Source organism: Notamacropus eugenii, chromosome X (genome assembly GCF_028372415.1).
Source record: "Notamacropus eugenii isolate mMacEug1 chromosome X, mMacEug1.pri_v2, whole genome shotgun sequence".
NCBI classification, from domain to species: domain Eukaryota; kingdom Metazoa; phylum Chordata; class Mammalia; order Diprotodontia; family Macropodidae; genus Notamacropus; species Notamacropus eugenii.
In genome coordinates this window covers 10,128,491-10,139,447 of record NC_092879.1, presented here as the reverse complement: position 1 = coordinate 10,139,447, position 10,957 = coordinate 10,128,491, and the positions used below count along the sequence as shown (strand labels likewise).

The 10,957-nt window shown below is 39.6% G+C and overlaps 1 pseudogene; it reads right to left on the bottom strand.

Annotated features, from left to right (window-relative positions):
- Positions 1–5,870: 5,870 nt before the first annotated feature.
- On the bottom strand, positions 5,871–7,437 carry LOC140515639 (importin subunit alpha-1 pseudogene; annotated as a pseudogene).
- Positions 7,438–10,957: the final 3,520 nt, after the last annotated feature.

The following is a 10,957-nucleotide window of genomic DNA, read 5'->3' as shown; positions in this document are numbered from 1 at the left end:
GTAAAGTCAGTCTCTTATAAGCAAATTCATTTGTACAACTGTTGAACTCAAGGGTAGAAAGCTTCTAACTGCAAAAGCGTTGTTACTTATATTTACATGTGTCAGGCCTAGAGGCCTAAGGGCTACCTGAGTCTTTCCTTACCTGTCGTTCAGGTCTTCGGCTGGCCAAACCGGATAAATGTATGAGAGAAGAGACTTTCCAGAGTCGAACAAGGGTTAGGCTTTGTTCAGGGTCTTGGTTACATGTGCAGGGGGAATTCTTCCTCAGGAGAGAGGAATCCTCTTCCCAAGGAGGCAAAGATCTTACAGTAAGAGAATGGAAGTAGGAGTGGGAGAGGGGAGAAGGAAGAGGGGAGAGGGAAGAGAGAAGAGAGGAGAGAGGGAAGAGGGGCCTTTTGTCCTCTAAGGGCCCCTCAGCGCTAAGAGCACCTTCAGGCTTTCCTGACCCTACTTAAGCTCTCCCGCCGCATAGTTTGCACCTGAATACCGTGCCTGTTCTCAGCCCTTAGACAACAATAGGTGTGCTCAGAGCATGGATTAATCTCAAGGGTGGGATGCTCTCCCCAGCAAGTTTCCCACGGGGAAGAGGTGGAAATGCACGAGATAGCCTGGGTCTCACACCTCAATTCCCAGCTGTTCCCTGGGGGGCCTGATGAGAACTCTAAGGTTTAGAAGTCCTCACTTTTACCTGCCCGAGACTGTCCACATGGAACTGAGCTTACATCCCCAACATACATGTATAGAGTTGGATCCTGAATAGCATCTGATCCTCCAAAAGGAACCAGAATCAGAGTGGAAACTTTTGAGAAAATAATTAGATCAGAAAATCCTGTATGTCAAAAATAAATAATAATATCATGGGACTCTTGGTTTCTTTCTTTGTTTTTCCTCTTTTCTGACATCACTTTAATGCTCCTTCTATTTGGGGCCTGCCTGTTGAACTTGTTTGTCAGATTTGTGTTTCCTACACTATGCTATCCACCTGTAGATGGTCATGCAACAAGAATACCTGTCCTACACTCCCTCATCCCCTGGACTCTGCTTCAGCCTCATTTTACTCCCTTCTCCACCCCCATTCAGGCAGGGACAGTGCCTTTGTCTGTCTCCCAAAAGCATTTGGGTGGATAGTGAGGCAGACAGGAGTGCTGAGGCAGATGAAACAAGCAGGAGGCAGGAGGTGAGATGCGAGATAAGACGCAGAATGTGACTAGCCTGAGAAGTGATCAAAAAAGACTACGTATTGAAGCCCCTCACCATGGACTTGCCTGTATGCTGTCCCTCAATGCTGTGTTCTGGGCCCCACCTAGAACCACTTCCTTTCCTAGCCCACCTATATCTGATTCTCGCTAAGTGCCTAGGGTTAGGTCTGCTTCCTGGGACTAGGAGTCTAATGCCTTAATTCAAAGAGGGAACTCTTTGGAGTAGGGCAGAATACATGATTGCTGGTGTGTCACCATCATCACCAGGATATGAGCTTACTCAACTCTCTTACTTAGCTCTCCCCCATCCCCCCAAACCTTGCATTGAATTTATCCCTTGAGCATTAGAACTCCACACTCAAAGGATACTATAGGCAGCCTTTTGGATGCAAGACATCCACTCCAGCTTGATATCTCCCCCTACCTCCTTCTTGGAGTTGTGGTTCCTCATCCTTTCTTTCCCCCATTCTGACCCCATTGTGAATCATTTTTATGATTGGCTGATGACCTGGTTCACTTTGTGTTTTCTCACCTGCAGAAATTCCACCTTGAACTCTTAGGGTACCAACCTCTGCCCTTAATGTTCTTGAGTGGTTTGCCTCTCTCCACCCTGGACTCAGCAGGTGCTGCATTCTGTACCCCTACAGTAATCACCTCTCCTTAACCTATTCTCAGTCCCTTGAAATAGACTCTGTGATCCTGTACAGCAGGAAGTAACTACTGAAGACAATGATCCTTGCCCCTTTTTCCTGAAAGATTTCTCTGACCTAGTGGTTGAGTGGGGAAATGATGTGAATACGAATGGTACCCTAGGGGTTAAAAAAAGTATTAAAGGTTGCTTTTCCAGTACTTTGCGAGGCCCCTCCTGAGGGGGTGAGGAGCTCATTCTATAGCTCATCCTATAATTTGAGAATATCCTAAAGTCCTTTTCCCCTTATCTTGAAATACCATAAAACTTCTCCTTAACTTGCACCAAAAGAGTTGCTCTTCTCTCCCTTAGCCTGTGTTCCCTTTGTCCTTAATCTTTAACTTGTGAGTACATGGGAAAAGGAGGAGAATAGAACTCTGGATAAGGTAGATATGATAGATCTCTGGAGAAAATGAAAGAGGATAGAAAGGAATATACCTTTTTCTCAGCAGTACATGCACATACACAAAAATTGACCATGTACTAGGGCATAAAAACCTCACAATCCAGGGCAGAAAGGCAGACATAGTCAATGCATCCTTCTCAGATCATAATGCAATAAAAATCATATGTAATAAAAGGCCATGGAAAGATACACCAAAAATCAATAGGAAATTAAATAATTTAATCCTAAAGAATGAGTGGGTTAAACAACAAATCATAGAAACAATAACTTCATTCAAGGGAATGACAATAATGAGACAACCTACCGAATCTTATGGGATACTGCAAAAGAAGTTCTTAGGGGAAGTTTTATATCATTGAATGCCTACATGAATAAAATAGAGAAAGGGGAGATCAACGAACTGGGCATGCAGCTGAAAAAGCTAGAAAAAGAACAAATTGAAAATCCCCAACTAAATACCAAATTAGAAATATTGAAAACCAAAGGAGAGATTAATAAAATTGAAATTAAGAAAACTATTGAACTAATAAATAAAACTAAAAGTTGGTTTTATGAAAAAACCAATAAAATTGATAAACTTTTGGTCAATTTGATTTAAAAAAAGAAAGAAGAAAATCAAATTACCAATATCAAAAATGAAAAGGGTAATCTCACCTCCAACGAGGAGGAAATTAAAAAAATAGTCAGAAATTACTTTGCCCAATTGTATGCCCATAAATTTGACAATCTAAGTGAGATGGATGAATATTTAAAAAAATATAAATTACCCAGATTAACAAAAGAGGAAGTTGAATACTTAAATAAAGTCATCTCAGAAAAAAAAATTGAAGAAGCTATCAATGAACTCCCTAGGAAAAAATCTCCAGGGCTGGATGGATTTACAAGTGAATTCTATCAAACATTTAAAGAACAATTAATTCCAATACTATATAGATTATTTGGGAAAACTGGTGAAGAAGGAGTCCTACCAAATTCTTTTTATGATACAAATTTGGTTGTGATACCTAAACCAGGAAGAACCGAAACAGAGAAAGAAAATTATAGGTCAATTTCTCTAATGACTCTAGATGCAAAAATTTTAAATAAGATATTAGCAAAAAGAATACAGTAACTTATCATGAGAATAATACATTATGATCAGGTAGGATTTATACCAGGAATGCAGGGCTGGTTCAATATTGGAAAAACTATTGGCATTATTGATCATATCAACAACAAACTAACAGAAATCATATGATTATCTCAATAAGTGCAGGAAAAGGTTTCGACAAAATATAACACCCATTCCTATTGAAAACACTGGAGGACACGAATATAGCAATCTACAGCTTGATCAACCCAAGGACCTCAGCTTCTGGGATAAGAATTCACTGTTTGACAAAAACTGCTGGGAAAACGGGTTAACAGTGTGGCAGAAACCGGGCATAGACCAATGCCTGACACTGTACACAAGAATAAAGTCCAAATGGATACATGTTCTAGGTATAAAGACTGATACTATAAACAAATTAGGGGAGCAAGGGATAGTGTTTTTGTCAGATTTATGGAGAATGGAGAAATTTATGACCAAGCAAATAATAAAGAACATTATGAAGTACAAAATGGATAATTTTGGTTACATTAAATTGAAAAGTTTTTAAGGTGAATTTTAAGAAGTGTGCATAAATTTCTGCACATGTTCTAATTGCAGATTCAAGAGTAAAATTAGATTTCCCATTAAGATAACATGAATAGCTCATAAGTTACTACTCTTCACTAGCATAACTGTCTATACTAGAGTCCTATTCCTTAAAGAAAAACAAAAGAGGTTTCTGACTTTAACCTCACAACTTGATAGATTGACATTCTTGTTTCACAAGCCTGCTTATCCTTTTCTAATTATACTCCTCACTCTAAAAGAATGAGATTCTTCAGGAGATGAATCTTATGCCTATGATGAGTTCAAACCTTAATTTAACTCTTAAAGTCGTGGGATGACTATGAATTCAGATCATAACGGCAGGATCTCTTCCACTTATAGTTCATTACAGTAATTTAGCAATAAAGTAGCTTGCAAATGAAAATTTAGTAGGCCTTCTAAAAATCACACAAGAGATTTTTTTCAAAACATTTCTTTCTAAAAGTATTTTCCTTCCTTAAAAACAGTTTCAATTTATCCTGATATTAAGAGGAATAATCTTTCAACTTTTATGGGGTAAATTAGTTTGAAACTTCTAAAATGATAGATATTTCTCTTTTCCACCTTAAAACAAAAATAAACCTTTAAAATTGGAATAAAACTAAGTTGGTGTAAAATGTTCTTGAGTAACATAAATTCCCATAGTGCTGCGTCCCGTGCAGCAGAGTTTGAACAGGGGTCACCTGTAAGGGGACAGAAGCACATGCAGGAATAGAAGAGAGCACACAGACACCAAACTGTTCTAGGTATAGCCTAGGGAAGCTCGGGAACAAGCGACGGCTCTGAGCCACTTCAGGAGTCAACTTTTACTTAGAAATTGATGTCATGGTTACATCCCAAGATAAGGACACGCAAACATACATTTCCTGGGAGAGCACACAGATATATAATGTATAACTTTTACAACCTTTACAATATTTAACTTTTATGACCCATTGTCCTGTCTTCATGATATAGAATTCTATACAATTTACTTAGGGGATTTTCTGCCCAGCTGGGTCCCAAGGAGGCATGCTTGACCTCCCAGTTATGTCCCTGCTGATGCAGGAGACATATACCTCATATACAACTTTTGCTGCTTATGAGGCTTATGAAATCAAGCTGCAGTAGGATGGAGTCCCTTCCCATAGCACTATAACAAAATAAATTCCTATTTACCACCAAATTCCTAGTTATCACCTCACTCTAGTCAAAAGGTGCTTGTAAAAGGAGATTCAGTTTTTATAAGCCAAGAAAAACATAACAGATTAAATTAGCCTTACCACAATAACAAAATTTATCCAGCTTTTAAAATTCACTCAATATATTTTCTTTCCTTTGTCCTTAAATGTATCATCAGAAATTAAAAAAATAATATGCTCTGGAATCTGACATACATAGTGAATATGGTAGTTCACAAACCTACAAATTAACATCTGTATCTATATCTTTATCTCTCTATCTGTATTTATATCTATATATCCTTAGATGAAACAGGCTTGGAAATCAGACCCCTATTTCATGCAAGGATTCCCATTTTACTCAATAGGAATCCACAGCAGAGTTGTGCCAATTCCTTCCACAGAGTTGATAAGAATTTTTAGGTGACACTTTCTCAAGACAAAACTTGGAAGTTTATCCTAACCCATTCATTCTCTCCTATTTTTTTGGTACAATTCTTTTTTTTGTGGAATTAAGTTTTTATTTATAGGATACTGTAAGACAGGAAATTCCACACAGAAATAAGAACACTTTTGAGGATAGAGGTTTCATACAGTGTGTACACAGTCCAGACTGTTCAAGTATGCATTGGTGCTACATTAAAAGTCACATTTACAAAAGATTTTAAAGTGGAGAGACAGTAAGACAAAATTATACCAAGAACAAGGCATACAAGACTTGAAGGTTTGATTGTAAAATCTAAAAATTAAAGGTCCCAGGCATGCCATCTTGAATCTGGAAGGTATAGCCATCAGAGGTAGATTCTGGGACAATATTTTGATCTTCTTCCTCTGCAAAGAAATACTTTTCAATTAAGCTCAAGGAAGCCTTATATACCATTTCATTTTCATGGGATTGAAGTTCTTCAATTCTGTCTAGTCCTCCACATTCTTCAATTAGGATATATAGTTTTTCAGTTTCATTTAGTTTTTCAGCAGCCAGAAAAATATTTGAAATTGCATCCAAAATAACCAAGACAATTTTGCTGTCTTCTGCAGACAAGAGGTTGATTAAAGCTTCCAGAGTTCCATTTTGGACAAGATACACAATCTGCTCAATGTTCCACCACTTGTATAGTTTGTGACAGCCCACACAGCTTCTTTCTGTGACTTAAAGTTCCCCTTTGACAGAATTCCAACCAAGTATGGAACTAATCCATGATTCACAACTTGCTGTATTTGGTCCTGATTGCCAGCTGTGATGTTTGACATGGTTCACGCAGCCTCCTTTTTGATATTGGTTTTGGGGTGAGTAAACAGGCTAGGAAAGACAGCAAGTGCTCCTGAGTTTGTTCATCTGTCCCAGTGACAGTGTTTCCTATAGTCCGTAAGGAAGGAGTCACTATGGGCAATTCACCATATCCTAGAAGTTTCACTAGCTATGGGACAACTCCAGTTTTCACAACCACTTCAGTCCTGTCGTTGGAGCCATCTGTGAGGTAGGAAATGGCCCAACAAGTATCTGCTAGAACTTCTGGATCATCGTGATGCAAAAGACAAACTAATGTAGGAAGAATTTGCTCAATAGCTTCTATTGGAGGAGCAGGATTCTTGTTCCGACAAATATTTGAAAGTGTCCAGGTAAGATTTCTTAAGTAAGCACATGCTAAAGATGATATATCAGGAACTGCAAGCAGAACTAGAAGAGAGTCTATTGCACCATACTTGATAACCAGATCTCTGTAGGCTGAACTATCATCTGCAATGTTTCCCAGAGCCCACACTGCCTGTTCACTGATGTGAACCTGGGGAGAGGCCAACAGGGCAATGAACACAGGTATAGCCCCTCCATCTACCACAGCCTTGGTTTGGTCCGATGTTCCAGAAGCAATGTTAGTAAGTGCCCAAGCAGATTCAAACTGAATAGGATTACAGTCTGTCCTGCCCAAGAAGCCTCCAAGCTTTGGAATCATACCAGCCTCAATTATTTGGTTTATGGGAGACTGTTTTTCCCTAGAAAGGAGTTTCCTAGCAGCTTGGGTAGCCTGAAGTTGAACCTCCAGACTATTATTATTTATGCCTTTGATGATATTTTCAATGGACTGAAGTGCAGAGCCCTGATTATTTCGGTTTTCTTGCAGAGAAGTAGCATCATCAGGAAACGTGCTGCCGTTTCTTCTTTTCAGCCTCTGGTCATCTTTTTTGGCTTTTCTCAGTTCTACATTCACTTCAATACGCTGGGGCCTCATTTCTGTGCTGCCTTTCCCTTTGTTCTTAAATCTATTAAGTTGGCCAGCTGGTGAATTAGTATTTTCATTAGTGGACATGGTTGTGTTCGACACTGGGAGAAAGGCAAGGAGGGAAGTTGGAGGACGTCACCGGGCCCTGTAGGAGAAGTAAGAGGTTGCAGCTGCATCACGATTAGACTTCCAGCAATCACTACAGGTCAGCCCCGAAAGCCTTGTCTTTGATACAATTCTTGATCTAACATCTATATTATTAGAGAATTGCTTTTTCAGCAGCATAACTGATACAATTCTTTATCAACTTACACAATATAAGAAAATTTAGGAATACAACAAAACCTGAAGCAACCTGAGAAATCTAAAACTTGAAAGAAACCCATTATCAATTTAGGTGAATGCATTTCCAAATTACTTTGAGCAGAGAATCATTCATCTCATCATTATTATGTTGAAACTATAACTTTAAATCACCTGATATATTTTCATAATAGCCAAGATTTCAAGTGAAAATTTGTTATCATAGTAAATATTTTCATTACCAGTTTATAACCAAATATACCTCATCAAATATTTAATAGTTTCAAATAATCTAATTCTTATCACATCCTCTTAAAAGCCCAATTGATATGTCAAAATTCAGATTAGAAATCCTTTTGTCTAATGTTATTTTTACCTCACAATGGTCTCTCAAATTGTGCAATAGAAGAGAATTTTAGAAATACCATAATTACAAAACAATAAATTTCAGATGATATCAATTGCATTTTTGGATGATCACATATAAAAATGATTGATCTTATTACTTTTGGTATTTCAAAACCACTTCAAGGTTAACAGGTATGGAATAATTATTAAATTAAAGAGATCATAATAATGTTGTGCCTAGCATATGCCATTCATTGTGTTGAGCACTTTGCAATCATTATATCACTTTCGATCCTATAACAACAACCATTATTATTTTTCCCTTTATAAATCAGGAAATTGTGACAGAGATAAAAGAGCTTACCATAAGTTACACAGTTGATATATTTCTGCAACCAGAACAGAGAAGGGTGGGTTTACCAAGTGCAGAGTTTGGCTGGCTTCTTACCTTATACTGCCAACTGGGCATTGCCTAGGGGCTGGGCAGCTGATGATGACAGGGCTTTCCCAGTAGTAATAATTCCCAGTGGTGGGGCTCAGAGAATGCTGGCTGTGGGGCTTGACCCATCCCTCTTTCCCACCTCACAGCTCCACACCTTGGTGAGGTTGGAGCCACTTGCAGCTGCTGGGATAGGATGGGTGATACTCCAAGACTGTGCCTAGAGGGGTGGGCTGCAGGGTGGCCCCTCTGTGGCTACTGCCCCCTTTCTGCTAGATGGGGAAAAGTGACTCGAATTTCCTACAATTCTCCAGCACTCTTTTCTCTTAATCTTATCTGGGATGAGAGGGGTTAACAGGTAAAACATGAGGCTGCTTGTAATCCCTGTACTGATGAAGAAGTTAGGGAGTAGAGGGTAGGTGTGCTGGGACCTCAAGAATGCCAAGGCAGAGTCTCCTAGAATGAATTCACATACTCAAGCTATTTTTCAGTCAAGAGACAGTTTATTATCATAGCAATAGAAATGGGTAAAGCCCCTTTGGGGAACTTGCACCCTAATGGAGGTAAATCTAGAACTTATATAGAAAAGGGGCATAGGAAAGGAATGCCGGGGGTGCTAGTTCAGTAATCTAAGGGTCCAGGTGTCCTTGGGAGCTATGGATGAGAAAGTGTAGGGAGTATACCAGACACCAAAGGAGTTGTCAGAGGCATGGACCTTGGGAATCTGGCAGGGACCAATCAGGGACAAAAATCTTTGTGCTAGGCACCACTCTGTCTGCTCTGATGAAGGAATTATGGAGTCAGGTCAGAAACAAAGGAAAATTTTCTCACAAGCAGGGGGCTACTTTCATAGACATGATCTTAGGGCTTTTGGGGGAGCCAGGTCCCACCACCCCGTTATTGAGATACCCTCTTGACTCCAGGGGAGGAAGCAGGGAATGTTGAGTGATCGAGATTGTAAGGAGGTGTTTTAGCAGAGGACAAATTCCTGGAATTACCCCCAAAGTCTCAAGAGTTGTCTCCTGCAGTCTTAAAATGATCAGTTTCCAAACTCCTTAATGATTAATTTCAAAACCTCCAGAATCTGCTAAGATGTTTTTAGCTGTATCCAACTTTTTTACTGTAGCCTCAACCTCTCCAAAATTAGAACCACAACCAAAAAGTCTTACAAGCTTTTCTCTTTTAAAAAAATAATCTAATTTGTTCTTCTTTCAGCTATGACCTCAAAATAACAAGAAAGCTTTCTTTTTTCTTTCTTTCTTTTTCTTTTTCCTTTCTCAGTGTTTTCTCTAGCTACAGCCCTCAGAAGTTTTCTTGCTGGCTGCATTTTAAATCTTACAAGGTAACAGACTCAGACATTTAAAAGATGGAGACAGACACAGACAGTTAATATGACAAATACAAACTCTAGCCATAGAATGACAGGGAGAGGGGAAGTCGGAAAGCTTGAAGGGGCTTGTTAGAAATCGCCATCATGAATAGGCTATTATTACTCTAAGGAAGGGAGTTGGGGAATTTGGATTCAAGACTAAAAGTGCAGCCTCTGTGTACCTCTCCTAGATGAGAGAGGGGCAAAGAGAGGAGATGGGAACTGGATCTTGCAAGCATTCCTGGGAGTATCCCTGAGGTTTTGGATTTAAAGAGACAAGTCCCAATGAAGTTAAGTTCAGGGATCTAAGTCCCCCCTAGTCCCCCTAGTCTTTAAGAAGAGGAGAGGGGGAAGGGCATTAAAATGGCATCAGGAAAAGAGTGCTGAAGCTGAGGTAGTTTTGTGAGCTGTAAGAGAAGAAGCTTCTGGTTTGTTCCCACCATTTAAGCAAACCATCAGTGACAACTCTCCTACTCTATCTAGACATAACAGAATTGCAGAGGATATCCAAATGACAAAAAAGATCTATGCATGTGGCCTTTGTCCCAGAGACAGTTTACAGAGAAAAATGTGGACTGCAACAAATGAGTGGGGTCCAACGTTAGGACAGGCAGTAGATCTGGACCATCCCTGTCCTGGACGGAACTTTCACAAGAACAAGTCCTGTAGGTGCCCAGTCCCAGTGCTGTCCAGGGGAAAGGTTCCATCTCTAGTGGCTGTCCTATCTGAGTAAACGGCATCATAACTGTCAATCTTACAGAGTTTGTTCTAAGAAAGAAAACCAAAATTAAGCTGTATGTGCATGTTTATATCTCTCAAAGCAGATGATGTGTTATGGGTCCATACATGACAGTTATAAGAATGAGCTCAAAGAAAGGGCAGTTGAAGAAGACTTTACATCCTTAGAGAGAGGAAGTATTTCCTTCTCCCTTCCTTCCTGGCTCTCGATGCCTATGTCAGGCAAAATTATAGTCTCCATATGTGTCAGCCATAGACATGGGCATAAAACATTAACGTCATAACAATATCCATAAAATAACAAGACAACATTTCTAAAATCTAGAAGGGCGGGATTAGGTGGGAGGGCAGGACCTAAAACCCTGGACTAGTGCTGAGCACTGGCCAATAGGAGGCACGGGGGCGGGGCC